Below are 21,336 nucleotides of genomic sequence, written 5' to 3' on the forward strand. Positions count from 1 at the left end.
CAAATGTTGCTGAAAAGGCAACCCATCCCAATGACCTTCTATCCAATCCATCCCTTCTCTTCTACCCATCAAAATGCCTGCAGTACCCAGTCCAAAACATTAAGAGACACCTTGTTATATGTTATATCAAGCATTTTCTTCCACTATACAAATACAGAATGTAAAAGAGCACCATAACTTTATTGAAAGAATTCATCATCATTTTCCTTCTCTACCCTCCCCCCAGTTCAATACTGAGGCATCAAATTCTGCTTTCAGTGACCTTATCATTAAGGAAGAAGAAGGTATTTTTTGTGTCCAAATACATTCCTCCTTTCCTTTGTAGATAGTGACTATATCTAGTTAAAAGGGCACTATTAATGCTATTCAATAAAATAGGCACAGTGTGGATTGACTTGGTTTCCTAATGGATAACAAGATATCTAAAGAAAGACTTCCTTCAAAACTACTTTACAAACTTTGGGAATGAAATTACCTGTAGACCAGCTTCAACCTCAAAGATGTTGCTTTCCTGAGATAGTTGTTAAATATCACTGAGGTCTACAGTTCAACTCTTTTTTAAGGTGGGCAGTCCCAGAGAGTGAACAAAGAACATGCCACTGGGCTGTCTCCCAGTGATACAGAGCTGTCTATTGCTTTAGACTGACCCATACCTTTGGTATCTCTGGACGGGTTGATCATTTGGCATCCCTTGGAATGGATTTTCATTAAATATATCTTGAATATATAGCTGAATATTAATCTGGAGGAGGCTCAAAAAGGAAGACCACAGCAGTATTGTTCCAATTTTTGTATGCTCAGTAATAAATTAAAAGCCCTGCAACTAACTAGGTCTACTTTCTTGAGAAGTTTCTCTATGTTCCACCACTGAGGCAATTTCATATAATACCAAAAAGCATAAGGGCAATGGCACAATCCATAGGATGTACCCCTGATAAAGTCAGCTCATGTGTACTGCTGGCTGTCACTGCTGTTCTGGTTAGGAACCCTCCCCTTGCCCTTTGGATGACTGCGGAGACCCCTGGTATAGACAGCAGGAGCATCTTTCATTTCCCTGAGGGTAATGAAGAGGGGAAATCAAACAGACTATAATTAGCTATTGATTTCTTTCTTAAGATTTTACCAAAATGCAATTTAAGAAACAAGTCTTTTAAACCTAAATTAGTCCTCAAAAAAGCTGAAGGCTCAGTAAGAGTACCTGGAGCCAAGTAATTGTCAATGGCTCCATTCCAGATGCTGTTGGGGTGTTTTCAACTCTAATGAAGATCTTCCTTCATTAAACTTAAAGAAATAAGAAACTTGTACTGTGATTTTCAAGTGCTACCTTGCATTAAAATTATCTGGAATATTTTTCAAAACAGATTTCTGGACCCCATGCCCAGAGTTTTCAATTCAATAGCTCTGAGGTAGGAGATGAGTATTGCAACTCTGATAATTCTCTGGTGTTATTGATCAAGACGATGCATTTAATATGCCTCCTTAGGCAGCATTTATTACAATTGTAATCAATTAAGATGATATTTAGTCATCTACTATTTGTCTTCACTTTTAAAATGTGAGTTTCTTGAGGGCAGGGACTGAGTCTATAGTATTCCAAATCAGTCCCCAATTCCTTATACACTGTCTCAAATATTTGTTGAATGAACAAATACTATGATGTTGAGTTCTTTCATCTCTCAAATTATCTTTATCTTAATGTGAACAGTAGTCATATTAACAGAGGTTAATGATCATTAACCCCTTAAAACATACTAGAAACTGTGCCATGTGTTCACGTGCATAATCTCATTTAGTATCACCATGATCTTCTGAAGATTTTGTTATTATCAGTCCATATTTACAATTGAAGAAACTGAGATTTGGGAAGCTTAAGTTACTTGAGACACTTTCCTTTACTAGTGAATTGCAGATTCAAGATTTCAGCTGAAGCAATCTGACTCCAGGTTCTGAAAAGTATTGTATTATTGTATGTCCCTTAGATGTCTTTGTAAAAATTACCACCTGCTGTTCATGATCTACCCCTGGCTACTTCTATGCTCATTCCTTTGCCCTTTTTTCTGTGGCTCAACCATACCATTTTATTTTTACCACCACCTCTAATCATAGTGACTTTCCCCTCTTTATGGGTCTAGAAAATGTTCATCTATCCTTCAAGATCCAGTCAAGTATTTTTTAATCTACAAAGTTTTTCTGACTGCCCCTTGACCAACCCTGGTAGATAGGCTTAACCACTTTCTCATTTACACCCTCCTTATTTTGTTCAACATTTTATTGCTTTTTCCCACTATTATTGTTCTCTAGAATAAGAGCTCTACAAGGTCAGGGACTGGGTAGTCTTAATTGATTTTGATATCTTTGGAACTTAATATGGATCTTCATAGTTGGCATTTATAAATATTACATAAAATTCCCTTATTCTCATAACATTCATCATTACTCTATAAAATAAAAACATGTGCCTTTCTGATATGTAACCTCCTATCACACTAAAACATATCCTTTTTATTATTTTTATCTCTGCTCTATTCATTTCTAGAAGTCCTATTTAGTTCTTCCCAAATCTACAGTTTCAAACTTATTATGTTCAAAATTTGGATAGCTAATTTTCATTTGTTTTTATGTCTTGACTCTCCTTTGTGGTGATTCATTTCCTCATGTGGTTTGCAATTTTTTAATTTGTGAACTCATCTTCTGCAGGGCCTATTTTTTCCCTGGAGATCTGGATTGCTCTAGATGTAGGAGAAAAGAAAAAGAAGAAAAACCACTTTTGAGTAGTTCAAATGTGTTTCCACTAGAGATTTCAAGTCATTCAATAGTGCAAAACTAGCTTCTAATGCTAATTTCATGGCTTAAGTTTTCTGTACACCTACTTTTTGGCACTAGCCACACGTGGTTTTACATTTCTCGTAAGCAACTCCTTCCTGTTCCCCAAGGTCTTTGACAAATCATAAGGTTTATTTCTGTTGTTCTGAGCTGATTGGGAATATTTTATGGATCTCTTTTTACAAATATGGCAGCATTTTACATTTCCAAGCTTTATGCACAGTTATTTTTCAAACTCTCAATTCTACACAGATCTGGGGCCATATCTCCAGTCCCCAACTCCTGGACCTTAAATATATCTAATCTGAAACCCACTTGGGCAAGTGATATCATCTCTGACTTATTGATTGGGTTTTGGTTTATATCTTTTTTATTTTTTAGGTGAACCTAAGTGTTCATTGATAATAAGTTGCCAACCCAGTTTTAAAAACTCAGATATAGTTTTAGCCTAACATGGTGCAAAGAGGGAAAAGGTGCACCTTTGACAAATAGTCCATAAAATAAGACCACCAACTTGCTCTTTTGTGGGTTATAGACCTGGGGTTTTTGTCTTGAATCTGACCTCGCTCCATCCTCCATCCTTTCTCTTGAGTATTTTGGATGAATATCTACAACTCCCAAGTTCATTAAAGCAGTCTTTTCTTTTTTTTTTAATTTTTAATTTTAATTAAAAATCATAAATTTACATTGGGCAATGTTGTTTGATTCATTTTGTTATTTTTTCCCCTTCCCCCCTCCCCTCCCACCCCTCTTTTCCCTCTATACATTCCTTTCTTCCTCATTCTTACCACCCTCCTTATCCCTAACCCTAAACCTAACCCTAACCCTAACACTAACCCCTCCTAACCCCACACCCGTATGCCCTCATCCGCTTATCAGCGAGATCATTCATCCTTTAGTTTTTTGAGATTGGCTTATCTCACTTAGCATGATACCCTCCAATTTCATCCATTTGCCTGTGAATGCCATAATTTTGTCATTCCTCATGGCAGAGTAATATTCCATTGTATATATATGCCACAGTTTCTTTATCCATTCATCAACTGAAGGGCATCTGGGTTGGTTCCACAATCTGGCTATAGTGAATTGAGCAGCTATGAACATTGATGTGGCTGTATCTCTGTAGTATGCTGATTTTAAGTCCTTTGGGTATAGGCCAAGGAGTGGGATAGCTGGGTCAAATGGTGGGTCCATTCCAAGCTTTCTGAGGAATCTCCATACTGCTTTCCAGAGTGGCTGCACTAGTTTGCAACCCCACCAGCAATGTATGAGTATACCTTTTTCCCCACATCCTCGCCAACACCTATTGTTGCTTATGTTCTTGATAATTGCCATTCTAATTGGGGTGAGATGAAATCTTAGGGTAGTTTTGATTTGCATTTCTCTTATTACTAGAGATGTTGAACATTTTTTCATATATCTGTTGATTGCTTGTACATCTTCTTCTGTGAAGTGTCTGTTCATTTCCTTAGCCCATTTGTTGATTGGATAATTTGTATTCTTGGTGTAGAATTTTTTGAGTTCTTTATAGATGCGGGATATTAGCACTCTATCTGAAGTATGATTGGCAAAGATATTCTCCCACTCTGTAGGCTCTCTCTTCACATTACTGATTGTTTCCTTTGCTGAGAGAAAGTTTTTTAGTTTGAATCTATCCCAGTTGTTGATTCTTGCTTTTATTTCTTGTGCTATGGGAGTCCTGTTAAGGAAGTCTGCTCCTAAGCCAACAAGTTGAAGGTTTGGGCCTACTTTTTCTTCTATAAGATGCAGGGTCTCTGGTCTGATTCCGAGTTCCTTGATCCATTGTGAGTTGAGTTTTGTGCAGGGTGAGAGATAAGGGTTTAATTTCATTCTGTTGCATATGGTTTTCCAGTTTTCCCAGCACCGTTTGTTGAAGAGGCTATCTTTTCTCCATTGCATATTTTTAGCCCCTTTGTCTAGTATGAGAAAATTGTATTTATTTGGGTTTGTGTCCGTGTCCTCTATTCTGTACCATTGATCTACCTGTCTATTTTGGTACCAATACCATGCCATTTTTGTTACTATTGCTTTGTAATAGAGTTGAAGATCTGGTATTGCGATACCACCTGCTTCGCTCTTTCTACTGAGGATTGCTTTAGCTATTCTGGGTTTCTTATTCTTCCAGATGAATTTCATAATTGCTTGCTCTATTTCTGTAAGGTACATCATTGGGATTTTAATTGGAATTGCATTGAATCTATATAGCACTTTTGGTAGTATGGCCATTTTGACAATATTAATTCTTCCTATCCATGAACATGGGAGATCTTTCCATCTTCTAAGGTTTTCTTTAATTTCTTTCTTTAGTGTTCTGTAGTTCTCATTGTATAGGTCTTTCATCTCTTTTGTGAGATTGATTCCCAAGTATTTTATTTTTTTTGATGCTATTGTGAATGGGGTAGTTTTCCTAATTTCTCTTTCTGAAGATTCATCACTTATGTATAAAAATGCATTGGATTTATGAACATTGATCTTGTAACCTGCTACTTTACTGAATTCACTTATGAGTTCTAAGAGTTTTCTGGTGGAATTTCCAGGTTCCTCTAAATATATAATCATGTCATCAGCAAACAGGGATAGTTTGAGTTCCTCTTTTCCAATTCGTATCCCTTTAATTTCTTTGGTTTGTCTAATTGCTCTGGCTAGAGTCTCAAGAACAATGTTGAATAGAAGTGGTGAAAGAGGGCATCCCTGCCTTGTTCCAGTTTTTAGGGGGAATGCTTTCAGTTTTTCACCATTTAGAATGATATTGGCCATGGGCTTAGCATAGATGGCCTTTACAATGTTAAGGAATGATCCCACTACCCCAATTTTTTCTAGTGTTTTGAGCATGAAGGAATGCTGTATTTTATCGAATGCTTTTTCTGCATCTATTGAAATAATCATGTGATTCTTAACTTTTAGTCTGTTGATATGGTGAATGACATTTATTGATTTCCGGATGTTGAACCAACCTTGCATCCCTGGGATAAAACCCACTTGATCGTGATGCACTATCTTTTTAATATATTTTTGTATGCGATTTGCTAAAATTTTGTTGAGAATTTTTGCGTCGATGTTCATTAAAGCAGTCTTTTCTACTCAGCACTCCTCTGCCTCCCAGATATCATAAATCTATCTGGACCTTTTTTTGTAGAATCATTCCTCCTTGTCCAAGCACATGGAGATGGTCCTCTCCACCCTACATCTTTTTGCCTCAACCCCATCCTTCTAAGTGCACTCATCTCTCTCATCCTTCAATGCACTGAATGGAGAAAACCAGGAAGACAACTGTTGGCTATAACAGAATGTTGCAGACTGAGTAACTTATAAAGGACAGAAATTTGTTGCTTCACAGTTCTGAAGGCTGGGAAATTCAAGATTAAGGTGCTAGAATATAGCTTGGGCCATCTTACTGCAGCCTTACATGACAGCAAGTGAAGGGCAAGAAAAAGACAAACTGTCTTTACATAACATCAAAGCAGAGGAGAGAAAACCCTCTCCCTCTTGATCTCAACCTCCCAGGAGGTCCCACCTCCCAACACCACTGCACTGAGAATCAAGTTTCCAATGCATGAATTTGGGGGACATATTCAGACCATAGCAATAGGTTAAATTTAAACTGCAAGAGAATACTTCAAAGGCCTATGGGTCTATGCCCATCATAGAAATTGTGCATCTTTTCTATCTAAAAATATGGTATTTATGTCTAAGACCCATGTTTTTATACTCTAGGTTTTCAATGGAAGAAACTGTCTCCAAATGCAATGTACTCTTAGAGATGTCTGGATGTCAGGTGATAATAACAAAGTCCACATATGGAAGGGAGTCATGTCCACTTGGAATTGACCCCTTCCAACACATCCAATCCATCCAGGGACCTCGGGTACCCTAGAAAGCAAGAGTGAGGATCAGAATGTGAAATGGGGAAAAAACCCCAAAAACTGTTTTTCCTCTGATCTCACACAACAATCAACACAAAAGAATTATGACACAAGACATGGGGGGTGGGGGGAGGGTTTCCCTACACACCAAGCAAGCAATCAGTTCTATAGGGGACACCAACTGAGTGTCCCCAAATTTAATTCTGCACTTGATGCAATCTAACTGGAGATAGTATCCTACTGCACATATTGAGAGTGCAGTCCCCAAGATTGCCCCCAGCCATTTTAGATGCCAGTCACAAGCCCCAAAATGAATGGTGCTTCTGACCAAACCAGCTATAAACCAGGGTTCCCACACCCGACTCCTTGAAGCTGATTAATTTGCTTGAATGGTTCAGATAACTCAGGGAAACACATTTACTGGTTTCTTTTTATTCCTGGACATGGATGAAGAGATGCATGAGACAAGAGACATGGGAAGGGGTGTGGAGCTTCCATGCTCTCCCTGACTGTGCTGCCCTCTAGAAACTTCCATGTGTTCAAACATCTGAAATCTCCAAGCTTTTCCTTTTGGGCTTTTATGGAGATTTAATTGCATAGGCATGATTAAAACAAGGACATTTATGTTGAAATGTGAGGGGGCAAAAAGAATATGATCCAGTGCAATGGACTAGGTGGGGAAACCCAGCAAGGTCTGTCCAGATTGGTCTTGGTATTTCTGTGCCACACTCTTCCTTACACGTATGTGACAGGAAACCTGCTGGAAGAGAGGTCTTGACATCTACCATCACACCAAGGTGTAATGGTTAGCTTGAATTGTCAGCTTGATTGGATTAAGAGATGTGGATGATCTAGAGGCTTCTGGGTATGTTCACGAGGGTGTGTCTAGGAATGATTGGAATGCGGGATAGTGAACTGAAGTGGAGACCCTCCCTAAGGGTGGGCAGATCCACCCAATAGGATGGTGGGTTGGATGGAATAAAAGTTGGAAGAACAAGGAAGCAGATGCAGGTGCAAGCTCAGCTCTTCTTGAACTGGTTTTTGATAGCTGCTTCTATGTTCAAAGGATATCGGACTCTAACTTCTTCACTCTTCCAAAGTGGATCTGCCAGTGATTCTAGAGGGCATTTCCAAAAGCCTTGGTCTCAGACTAGGGTAGCACTGTTGATACCCCTTGTTATGGGGCTTCAGCTTCTTGGACTGTGCAGCTATGGTTCTTCCAGCTCTCCAGCTTATAGATGGCCGTTGTGGACTAACTGATTTCTGGTCGTGTAAGCCAATCTAATAAATTTCCCTTTTATAATCATACTTCCTGTTGATTCTGTTCATCTAGAGAACCTTGACTAATACACCAGGTAAGTCAGAGAATTTCTTCAAGGTCAGCAGGTCCAGGGCAGGGGTGAGGAAGGGGAAAATTAAAGTTTCAATGGCCTGCTGTTTTAGTCAGCCTTTTGCTGCTGTGACTAAAAGACCTGAGCAGTACAACTTTAGAGGAGGAAAAGTTTATTTGGGGGCTCATGGTTTCAGAGGTCTCAGTCCATGGACAGCAGGCTCCATTCCTTGTGGCCCAAGGGGATGGCAGAAGGGTATGGTGGAGGGAAGCATCTCACATGATGACTAGGAAGCAAAGAGAGCCAGATAAAAATAAATACCACTTGCCAGATACACATATATACCCTAAAGTCATACCTCCAAGGCCCCACCTCCTCCAGTCACACTCCACATCTCCAGTTGCCACTCAGTTAATCCCATCAGGGATCAATTCACTGATTAGTTTAAGGCTCTCACAACCTGATCATTTCCCCTCTGAACCCTTTCGTGTTGTCTCACACATGAGCTTTTGAGGAATACCTCATGTACAAACCATAGCACCTGCCTTGCAGGGGAACCATGGATGTAATTGCAAAGCATGTCATCACATATATGATATAACAGAATCTCAAGAATTCACTTGGCTCACCTTCCATCTCTACTTCAAATCTTTTCCCTCATTGAATCTCCTTGGTTCTTGAAATGTTTGGCTTTGCATTGTGGTGTTGGTTTTGGGGGTTTTGTAATGTGTGTTTGTTTGTTCTTCCTTTAGTTTTTTTTTTTTTTTTTTAGTGAGTTGTCTTCAACTATTTTCTTTAGTTCTGATTACACATCCTTCAGGCACAGGTTCTAAACATTTTTCATCACTGTGAAATCTCAAGTGAGAACAAGAGCATTCTGTTAGCTGGACCCCGAAGGCCTCACCCCTCAGCCTTCCACACATGAAGGGAGATCTAACTCTTAAGTCTTTGAATATCAATGAGATGCCTGTAGAATAGAGATTGCAAAGCTAGACATAAATCCTACACCACACCTTGTATCTTCAAATGAGATTGAGGGAAATTCTGCTCCTTCTCCCTTTGCCCCCAAAATATGCCTCCCAAAGATGGGTTTCAAATTTCATTCCAGAGAAAAGTGAAAATCAGAAAATTGAAAAATGGAAATCAGAAGCATAGGCACTCTGGAGTATTAGCTTGCTAATTAGTCAGCTTCTATCATCTTACCGTAGGTCAGCGTATGTGAGGGAAAGCTATGTAGAAGCACTTATTTTTCTGGGATTCCTTATTAGTAGCAAAAGATGTCTGCATCAAAATGAAATATTTAAAACCATCTCCTTGTTGAAGATGACACTTGTCACAGTGTGATTGTCACACACAGGGGACAATTAATGCAAACAGCCTAATATTATCAAGTTGGGGATGTATTCCATTAGGGATACAGAGCAAAGAGCATGTAGGTAAATACACTCTCCTAGCAGTTTTATCTCTATTGTCCTTTCATCCCCCTAGGCTGCCACACCAAAAGGAAGAAAAGGGTCACCCCATCTGTAATCTGCGGAAATGTAAGTCTCTCAGGCTAATCTTTGGAACTATTTCTTTTCAAACTGGTGAAAAGCACTCACAAAGTTTAGATTAAGCAATTGGCAACTGAGCTATTGACAATGCACATTGTTCAAGGAGCAAAGGTGACTTTGATGATAGTACCTTGCTGTCATCCTCTCTCTGATGTTCTCACATGGCTCTCTCAGACAGAAGCTGTTATGGAAACCAGTTTGGGACATAAAAGTTGTTTTTCTTCTCCTCTGGTTCCCTGGTTCCCTGCACAGAACCATAATTTTCTGATAATTTGGCTGCTTCTTTGGGGACTCTCTGACTCTGGTCAGTAAGTTCAGCGTGAGACTCTGAGACGCGTGGGGAGAGGGCAAGAAGGTTGCAGATCATGACAATCTCATCCAGTAGGAGTCCATTTAAGTGCGTCTACTGGGGGCACTGAAGGATATTGTTGATGAACATTAGTGTGGCTGCTCCTGAAACCAAATGATTTCTCCAGGATATAATATTGCTTTATCTTGGGTCTCAGCAGGGTTTCTGTGGCATTGGGCTTTGTTTGAAAATTCAAAGAATTCTCCAATGGCAAGCTTGGCTGTTCTAAAAAAATAATCAATTAAAAACTCAAGTGCTTTAGACACTATGAAAGCAAGTCACAAATGTCCCTGGTTTGCATTTGAAACAAAGACGAGAGATTGGATGTTACCTTAGTATCAAGAACAGCTGTCACCTAATAGGGTGAATTCCTTCCACAAAGACACTGTAAGCAATGGAAAATGCCAAGGCCTGTGATTGTGTTAGCAGGTTAAACTAAAATAAAGTACTTCTAAATATTTTATTGTGTAATTAGTTTTGATTTTATTGGTTTGTAGAGGCTATGGTGATGGTGAACAAAGGTCAACTGCCTTTCTTTAGGGACTGTAGTTCTGTAGGTTACATTGGGATTTCCACCACTTGGTCCCACCAACTTCCTGGAAAGGTTTCCCCCAAATGGAATACATTTTTTTCCTCCTTACACATGGGATATATCATCCTCATCTAGCTTTTTCATTTGCCAGTCCACAAGCTTAATCAATACATGAAAATAACATTAATCACTGCACAGTCATATTTCTGTAGTCTGCTTTGAATGTGAATTGTCAGAAACATTCTTCCTGATGAATCTCCTTAGGAAATTAGCATGGACTATAACAGCTTTGCCTGGAAGGTGTCCTGAGTAACATTCCAATCCAGCTGTGCTCCTGCCATCAGAGGTGAGGATGCTATGGAACGCTTTTGCAATAGCAGGCTTTTGCCTCAAGCAGGAAATGTGGCTCCAGAGCTCCAGAAAGCAGCACCTCACCATGTATGCAGGGTCAACTCTGCTTTCCCATGAGGAAGAGAGGAAAATCAACAATAAAAATAATAGCTGATGCTTACTGAGTGCTCAGGATGTGCAAGGCACTCAGAGCTTATGTGTATTAACCCATTTAATCCTCCCAATAACCCTTCTACAGATGAGCAATTGAGGCAGAGAGAAGTTTAGACACATGTCCGAGTTGATGAAGCTGATAACAGCAAAATGGAACTTTGAATCCAAATATGGAACTTGAATCTGCTCCAAGCTCATTATTCTTCAAATCTTATTGAATCTGCATTAAATGTCATCATCAATGCAAAACACAGAAGTACTGAAAATGAGGATCATGAATTGATCTAATATTTTGAAACACATAACAAGTACTCAAAACTAAAAAAAAAAAAAAAATCAGTCCCTAAGAAAAAAGATAAAGACTCTGATCTCTAAGAGCAGCTGTCTAACAGAACAAGCTGGGTACATAATCATTGTCAGTTGTCATTGGTGTTGGTGATGGTGGTACATGTGCGTTTCAAACAGAAAGATGTGGTCCATTTGTTTTCCAGTAAGATCTCAGCTTTTCCTTCACAATAGGCCCTTAAGTAACAGATGACAGTTGACATCTCAATCAGTTTTATACTCATTGGGAGACCTTCCCTGTCTCCTTTCACTTAGTTTTGCATATATCTTCATAAGTAATGAATATGTGCCTTTTCCTTAGAACCAGCTATTTTTTTAAAATCCCTGTTGCATCTCTTATCATCCTATCATCCTTTAAATAACTTTCTTTTAAAATGCTATTTTCTTCTCCCCTAAGCTTGCCTCTTGGTGGTTGTTACTTTTAGACAGCATTTTATTCACTCTCAAGAGATGCCTTTTCAGGCTATGTTGAATAGTTGAGCTCAGATTTCGGGTCCAGAGGTTCTTAGATATTAGGTTGAGTGTTTCAACCATTGAAGTATTGGTGTGTGTCACCCCCAATCACCTGATTAGGCTAAATTACCTAGTGGTAGATGTGAGACAGATGAAATTCGGATGAGAAATTTCAAGAAGAAGGAAAAAGGAGGTCTAAGATTGGGAAGAAGGATGCATTGGAGTGAACATCATCAAATGGCCAGGGGTCTCAGGAGGTGAAAGTTCCTACCAAGAGAGAAGCCTATTATGTCCTCTGTGTGGATAATACAGGGCCCAGTTCATCTCCTCTGACTTCCCTGGTATTCCAGGGCCTGTAAATATCAGTGTTTGTTATGGTTTAGATATGAAAGCTTATGTATGAGACAGTGCAAGAAAGTTTAGAGGTGCAATGATTGAGATATGAGAGCATTAACCTAATCAGTGCATTAATCCCCTGATAGGGATTAACTGGTTGGTAACTGTAGGCATTTAGGGGACGGCTAGAGGAGGTGGGTGACTGGGGTGTGACTTTGGGGTTTATATTTTGTTGTGATGAGCAGAGCTCTCTTTCTCTGTTTCCTGGTGACCATGTCCACTTTTCTCTGCCATACTCTTTTGCCATGATGTCCTGCCATACCTCATTCCCTGAGGAATAGAGTCAACCATCTATGGACTGAGACCTCTGAAACCATAAGCCCCCAAACAAACTTTTCCATCTCTAGGATTGTTCTTGTCAGGTCTTTTGGTCATGACAGTGGAAAAACTGACTAAAACAGTGTTGTATTTGATTTAGAAGATATACTACTGCTGGAGAAATAGCACTGACCATGTAACTTGTGAGGCCCGGCACAAAATGAAAAGGCAGGGCCCCTAGTTAAAAAAAATAAAAAGCTATTAAGAATTTCAGGACCATGACAACAGTGCACTAAACCAAGCTGGGAGTCTGTCTAAGCATGGTTGTGAGCCTACACAAGTTACATACCCATGAATACCACCCTGCTGCCAGTTCCTATGAGAGAAGAAGTCTGTCTTCCCTAGGGAGCCCTCAATGACCCACCTCCTCCTTATTTCACAATTGATAATTGGATTTTGTCTGTCGACCAGTAAAGGACAAGACATGATGATAATAGAAACTCTGTCAGAAAACTTGAGGAAAAATATGAATTTTCCAAGCAACAGTTAGAATTCACACACAAAAATATCTATGATGAAGTTGAATGAACAATCAATAAGCTTCCTAACAGCAAAAGCTATTGTGGGTGTATGTGCACAAAAGCATGTGTGCGTGCGCATGTGTGTGTTTGGAGATAATTACACATTGAAAGATACTTCTCTTGAGGCCACTGAGTTAAAGTCAAAGATGGGAAGAAAAAAGAAAAAAAAAAAAAAGACTAGCATAATTTTGAGAGATGAGATGAAAAAGAAAAGGGAGCTGCCTGAGAAATAGACAAGAAATTGTATGATACACGAATTGGTATCATGATGTGGGCAAGGAGAGAACAGAAAACTGAAAAATGCAGATGGATAAGTTAATTCAACATCACTATAAGTTAAGGAACCAAAACAAATATTTAACTGCAAATAATATTCTTAGGAAGAAAAATGGTTCATCAGTTGAGCGGAGGAGAGCTGGCAGGGCAGGGGGATGGGCTGGAAGAACTCTGATTAATCAGCTTGGAAATCCTTAAATTAGTAACTAATGAAAAACAAATTTCTTTTTTATCTCCTCATTAATTTGTATTATGTGAAGGAAATTACTTTGACAATAAACAGCAAAGAACTGAACATTTTGTTAAAGCCGAGGATACAACTGTATTATTAAATAAATACACAACCGTGGGTCTCCAATTAGTTGCTGTTTAAGAAGTGCAGTGAGATTCATAGATGAAGTGTGCTATAAAATTGCATAATATTAAATTACTGGTTGCAGGTAACATGACCACAAATGAACAAGACATGCATGCTACATAGCAATGCATATATGAGAAAGCCACCATGTAAACTTAGAAAAATGAAAGACATTATTTCCTGGTTCAAAGGGTCTACAAATCTCCCCTGGGAGAATAACAAATTTATATATGAGTTCTGCACAGTGCATCTCGATGGACCATGTTCTGGGGTCAGGTGGGGCCAATAAGAGTCAGAGAGAACTATTTAACAATTGTTCTCCACATAGGAATTTTTTTCTACCTCCTGCCCAGCATCTGAATGAAACTGACATGGAATTCTGATAAATGCTCCAGAAGGACAGGAACTCTGGTTAGTGTCACTGGGCTGCTGGTAACTTGGGAGGCTCAAAAGGGAAATTCCCCAGACTCCTTGAATCTGGACTTTGAAAGACCCTGGGAAGAATATAGAACCCCCTGAAAGTGCTATAAGAATGGATCTGCAATAATAAAACAGCAAAAAGGACCAGGATAAGTAGGATGCAGAAAACAGTGCAGATAGAGATAAGGAGCATGTGAGCACAAAGGCAAATTTCCCTCTGCAGAAAGCTATGGTTTTTGGAATAGTTTGTTCTCTCTCCTCTCTCTCTCTCTCTCTCTCTCTCTCTCTCTCTGTATGTGTAGTATGAAGTGCAGGATTTTGGTGCTAACTTGTTCTTCTTAGAAATCTGGCCTATTTTATTTAAAAAGTGGAAACCAAGAAATGAAAGCATAAAGTTGAAGGTGGAAGGGAAGCCAGCTCAGGGCATTTGTATAGCAAGAAGTCCAGCAGTTGGCAGCAGCCAAGATAAGGAATCAATAATCAGGAATTCTAAAAGCTATTTATACCAATAGCTGCAAGGTTGCAAGGCCACATAAACCCTATCCCTTTGTATTTGGGCAAAACAGTTGGTTCCCTTTTGGCTGGTCTGAATCTGTGCTCATAAGGAAACATGGTTGCAGTGATCAAGAATGGCTTCATTTTGGATTAACACTGGCAGGGTTTGAAGCATAGCAATCAGAACTGTTGGAGATTTTATCCACCAGTGTTGACAGAGAGGCAGGCTGAGCATGCTAAGTGCCAAGTTCCTCAGAGCTCAGCACCTCACTTATAGTGGACCTGTATTAGGGTGTCATCTAGGATTAAGATACAGTCAAAACAAGAAACATAAATGCATATCTGCTGCAGTCTAACCCTCAAACTGAAAATATGAAGGAGGAGGCTATTAATGGAATCAGGAGGGAAATCAGAGAACAACTGTGTAAGTATTGGCAAGGCCACTGATGATGAAGATGAGCAGTACAACTCGGTCGCCCTCCACGGCCCTTCTGCTCTGAAAGTTCAGAGTTCTATAACTTCCTGAGGAATAGGGACAGAAATATCAGGAATAGGAACAAAGCAAAGAATAACAGAAAAATCAGAAATTTAAAAATAGCTAACTAGTGATTTGCACTTTCTATAAGCTAGGCACTTGGCTTTATATGATTTTTATTTGCTAATTCTTGCTGCAAACCCATGAAATTAGATCTTAAGTAATAAAGTGCCCCTGTGGTGGGTACTAGTCTTCTCTTCCTTTTGCAGATTAGAAATAGTGCTAAAAGAAAACCAGCCACTTGCCCGGTGATGCACAGTTGGAGGAAGAATCTGAACCACTCTCACTCGGGAGTCTTCGTCCTCAACATGGTGTTGTACTGTCTCCTCCAAATATGGCCTGGAGAAGAAAATGAAGGCTCATGCAAGTTAAATAGGAGAGAAGAAAAGGATTTGGAAGTGAATTCTCAGTCTCTGAGAACTTGAGAAGATTGCAGACATGAGAAAAATAAGATGTTATCCTTGAGTAAAGAGTCCCATAATTGCTCAAAATAAGCTCTCAAGGAGGCTTTTGGCTCAATATCTGTACCCCCACATAGTGGAAATAACAAACTTTAGAATTATATCATTACTGAATTCTGAAGGAATATAATTGTGTGGAATTTTCTCTTCTCCATGAGGGAAGTGTCCATTGATGGGAATGGGTGGTCTCCTCGCTCCTGAGTCATCCCCACATGAATCATATAGCTCCATCTCCGGAAAGGCAAATTTAATGCATAGTCCACTTTCCTGGCAGCATGAAACATGCATGAAGGATGTTAATCACTTTCTATTCTTTGCCCTTTATGTTTCAAAATGGAACAGAAGAACAGGAAAAGAACTCGGCAAAGTGAGACCCTGAAGCAAAGTAAGTTCCCTACTGTTTTCTTTAGTCATTTTTCTGATCCAGGGACCTCCAAAGATTTTTTGTTGGCATCACCATCAATCAGAAGAAAGAAAGAAAGAAAGGAAAGGAAAGAAGGAGAATGGGTTCCTGTAGTAGAACTGTGATGTTCCACTATATCCCCTCTTCAGGGATTGTGTGCACAACCTCCAGTTGCTGGTTGCTGATTCTAGCAGCTGCGTCCTTCACTGGTAATTGCCTAAAGTCAAAGACAACTGCCTTAATCAAGGTGCTTTCCCTTTCTAGGGGTTGACCCATGCCAATGTAGAGATACAAAGACCTGGGCCTTCAGTGTTCCTTAATTCAGGAAAACTCTGAAGTGCTCTCCCAGCACTGGGATGAACAGAACTGTCACAGTAGCATAGGCCAAAGCATCAGCTGTTATCACGTTGCAGGTCAGCATCAGCCTCCCTAACCATGCTCTCCCTTCTTTGCAGATGTATCTCTTAGTAGCAATCTCCAATCAGACCCCAGTATGCAACTCCTCGCCTCAGAGTTTGTTTAGTGGATTCAATTGAAATGATACTCAGGTGTATTTTTGCAATGAATACTGTGTTTAAATAAATACGTTTCATCATAGAAATTTAAAATAACTGGGGAAAAATAAAAATAAAGTTCCAATATTTTATTCCCACATCTCAATGAATTGTCTCCTGCAACCTCTTACCCTACATTATACATGTGTGCGTGCATGCGCGCGCACACACACACACACACACACAACTGTCATTAAATAAATAAGTGAACGGGCCTATATGAAGTATTACAGAAAAATTTAAACATAATCTTACAGTGTAGTTGGGAAGAAAAAACATTTTTACAAATAATCACTGTATGGGACCACAAGTATGACATCAAGAAGTGGAAACACAAAGTAACCTAGGGTATACATGGGGCTGAGGTCATGCCAGCTGAAGGAATTACAGAAAGTTTCCTAGAGAAAGTAAGATAAAGGGCAGTAATAGCATTTCAAAAGAAAAGAATGAGAATGTAGGCAAGTGTTCCAAGAAGGAGGCAGATAGATGGAGAAGGTACAATGTAGTTTTGGAAAGTGAGAAGAACAGAAACTTCAGGTGTGTACGGCTCGTGTGGAAAAGAAGTAGTAGAGAAGATGGGAAGGGGGTGAGGCCAACTTGTGTGGTGGTGACACTTGGAATGCAAGGCTAAGGCGTGCGGGCTCCCGTGTGTTGTCACTGAGGGGTCAGAAAGCCTATAAAGAGGTGAGCAGAAGTCTTTCAGCAAAATTAGTAAGGCAGGAGTATGAAAAAAAAAGTGGGCTGAAACTGTAACCAGAGTACAGAGAATTTAACATTAAAAGGAAAGTAGGTTAGAGATAGATCAATGAAGAACTAGCAGACATGAGTAGACGTGGATAGAACAGCAGACAGGAATAGAAAAATGTGCATAGAAAAGACGTCACGGAGTAAAAATCTACCTCATCTGAGAATAAGGAAATATACCAATGAGGATCGTGTTTTAAACATTAGTAGCTTATAAGATTATGTTGTTGCTACCAACTATGAGGACATCAGGAAGGAGTAGCCGTGGAGAAAAAGATAATGTCTTTGTTGTGACATTTTGATTTTAGGGTGACTGTGAAACATCTAAGTGGAACCATCATGGGGAGTGACTCGGAGATTATGGTAATCTTTCATACAAAGAGCTAGTTCTTTCCTTCTTCTTGATTTTTATTAAATATCTCCACCTAGATATTCCATGATCGACTGAAATTATTCTCTGAAAGATTACCATAACCTCCTAGTCATTTGCCTTGATGGTTTCCTCCTCATTTGTCCTGTTCTCTCCACAGCTTTCAGTGCCCTTGACAGTGCTGGGGAGAGAAAGGGTGGTGCACCATTCACGTTGACCAGAGCATGGAGAAAGGTAGGGGACTCTTGAGTTGACAGATACTGAAAGAACATGGGTGGAGAGGTAATGCTATGGACTGAGCATTTGTTCTCCCCCAAAGGTGAGAAAGTGGACAACCTAATTCCCACTGTGATGGTATTTGGAGATGGGGCCTTTGGGAGGTGATGAGGTCAAGACAAGGGAGCTCTCATGATTGGGTTGGTGCTTTTATAATAGGAGACATGAGAACACTTGCTTTCTCTCTCTTTCCACCATGTGAAAATAGGAGAAGATGGCCTTTTATATACCAAGAGAGGCCTCACTAGGTCCTGACCATGCTGACAACCTGATCTTAGACTTCTCAGTGTGCAAAACTGTGAGAAATAAATTTCTATTATTCATGCCAATTGGTCTTTGGTATTTTTGTAATGGCAAGGAGACAAAGACAAAAAGGAAGTGAAGCTCTAATCTTAATTTGCCCAATTTTTACTGGACTTGCACAAATTCCATTTTCTGAGAAAAAGAGAACTTCCACTATAGATGTGTGTGCATGCACACACACACACACACACACACACACACACACACACACACTCCACAAAGAAACCAGCTCCCACTGAAACCTAAGTATATAATTTTAAAAGGAGGAGTGATTGGACAGCTTATTGTAGAAGGTGAAAAATTAGATTTCTGGCTGTCTGGGTTTCCTCTAGCCAAAAACACTGCTGTCAACCTCCCACTGGTATAAATGCCCCCTCCTTGGATCTTGTCCTTCATCACTGCTAAGTTTTGAAGCCTGGGTTTAGGAATTAGAGAAACTTTTCTCCCATACTCCAGGGAATACAAAGCTAGTTCTGACCTGATGTGAAGGAGAGGATCCAGTCCTTGAGATCTGACTGGGCTAGAGCCCTCTCTAGGAAATACTTAACCACATGAAGATATACTAGAGTTTTCACTCGTGGGGGGCTTATGGGTACTGCAACTACAAGGCTCTGTAAGAACTTATCCTCTTTACTCCACTCAGAAATATGGTTGAGATTGGCTAAGAGTAGATTCTTTGGGTGAATCCAGTCTTTCTAGATCTCTAGATCTAGAAAAAGCAGAGATAGCCTATGGATATATGACAGAATATTGTGAGAATAAGGAGCCATCTAGCAGAAAAGCCAAGGCAAGACATGGAATGTGGTTATGAGGCAGAGGATCTCAATTCAAATCCTGATCCATCAACTTGGTATTTGTGCTGCCTTGAACCAACAGCTGATTTCCTTCCCACTTTGGTTTCCTCACTTATAACAAAATGTTAAGGATGACTACCCTGAAAAGTTGTTATGAGGACTGGAAAGGACAACACCTGACACATAGTAGGGGCTCAATAATTATTGTCAGGGAAAGAGTAGCCAGGACAATGACGAAGGAACTGCAAGGAGAGAAAGCTGGCCTCAGTGAAGTCCACTGGTGCAAATAGGAAAGTCAGAGGAAAGATCATGCTGTCCACAAAACTGAGGACTGGGCAAACATAAATTTTATATAGAAGATAATAGAAAAAAGTCAATGAAGTGCCTGAAAGAGTGAAAAACTATACCCAAAGACTGTCATTGCAGCAAGTACTGAAATTTGATTGGAAGTTCTGAAAACTGACTAGATTGCTTTTAAATAATTTGTAGGTTGTTAAATTATTTGTAAATAGCAGAAACAACAAAAATGTTGGTCCCTGCATTCATGCATATTTGGCGATCTCGCCTCAACTTCCTGAAGGAGGACAGAATGTAGGCAGGCCCAGCTGAGGTGGAAGAGTACAGTTCCTCAGATGTGTGGTCCCCAAGGCACAGAAAGACAGCATAGCCACAAGCCTGGTGAGACAGAATAAAGTCACATTGACTTGAACTGAAGAATCTAGCTTCACTGTGGACCTTAAAGAACTTGGGAGACAATAACCCATAAAAAAAAAGAAACCTATTTAACATGCACAGAAACTTGGAATAAAATCAGTTCAGCAGTGGAAACTGGTCAGTTACCTGGAGAATAATGAACAGAGGAATGTTTCTTATTCAAAAAGTGGCTGATATTCTCCAAAAGTCAGGAACAGGCAAGAAGAAGTAATTAAATTTTTCTATGCACTTTGGAGATTCCTGTGAACTCTTTGCTAACTTCTCCCTGTAATTTGCTGAAACCACATTAATACATTTCATTTATAACTGACCATACACATCATAGCTCCAACAGTGGGCATTGCTTAAAACTCACAGATGCACAGGCATTCAGACCCACACCAGGATGCATACACATATGTAACCCATTCAACTTTATGTGTGCTAGAAACATACTTTGATACCATAGGAAAGAGAATCAGAACACAAAGGAAAGGAAACCAGGAAATTTCTTCCTTTCTCTTACACAATATCCTTTTTTCCCCTTTGAGTGGACTTCCTCCGCCTACCTTAATGTAGCTTAGGGAAGTGACTTGGTGAGGTGTGAGTGCCTGGAGGGTCTTCCTTCCTGAATCATTGCTAGGCACAAACTGGTGTCTGATCTTAGTAACTGGTCTACTCACTGAAATATAGAAATGCTTCTGGAGAGAGAGGGGAATTCAGTCAACATCAGTCACCATGGTCCCCACTCCTAAGCAATAATGCTGATCCTGTTGGGACACACTGCCTTGATCTGGAGTAGAATGGCCAGGACCAATAGCTCATGCCTTTTATCCTTGACAATCTTGGAAAGGCCTGACATCTTGAGAAGAGCTGCAACCAATCTTATATCTATCACTGAATATCCTTTGGGTATCAATGACCTGGGACAAAAATAACTCTAAAAACATTTATGGTAGAGAATCCTATCTTGTAAAGAATAATAATAATTAACAATAACAACAATAATTTCAGTCAGGGTCATAGTTGGAAGGTTTTATAATGACCTGTAATTCCCTATAAGATCTGGTCCCATTACCCATGCTACTACAAGCCTCACCTAACTCTCCCCATCCACACTGGCCTCTTTCTATTCTTTGAAAACACCAAACACATTTGAACTGTTTCCTCTGCTTAGAGTTCTCTTTCCCAGATATCCACTCACAAAACTCCCTGACCTCCTTCAAGTCTTTGCCCAGATTTTACCTTCTCAGGCCCACCCTGACCCCTTTGGTTGCTACTACTGCTGGCCTCTGATAGCAATTCTGATCCCCTAACCTGGCTCTGCATGTGCCTTTTTACAGAGTTCCCATCACCCTCTGATATACTTGTATACTACTTATTATGTATGCTGCTTATTTCCCTGGCTAGAATATAAGTAAATCCCATTAAAACAGGCTTTTGCTTTATTCATTATCTATCCAAGTCCCTAGATAGTCTCTGACACATAGTAGACACTCAAAAAATAACTTGAACAAATAAAGTAACTGTTCCAGACACAGTTCAAAGAGTACTACATTTATTTAAACCTCACAACAACCTATACTGTTATTATTCTAATTTTAAAGTTGAAGTAACTGAGGTAGAGAGGTGAACTTACTAGCCC

The sequence above is a fragment of the Sciurus vulgaris genome (genome assembly GCF_902686455.1).
Source record: "Sciurus vulgaris genome assembly, chromosome: 7".
Classification (NCBI taxonomy): Eukaryota; Metazoa; Chordata; class Mammalia; order Rodentia; family Sciuridae; genus Sciurus; species Sciurus vulgaris.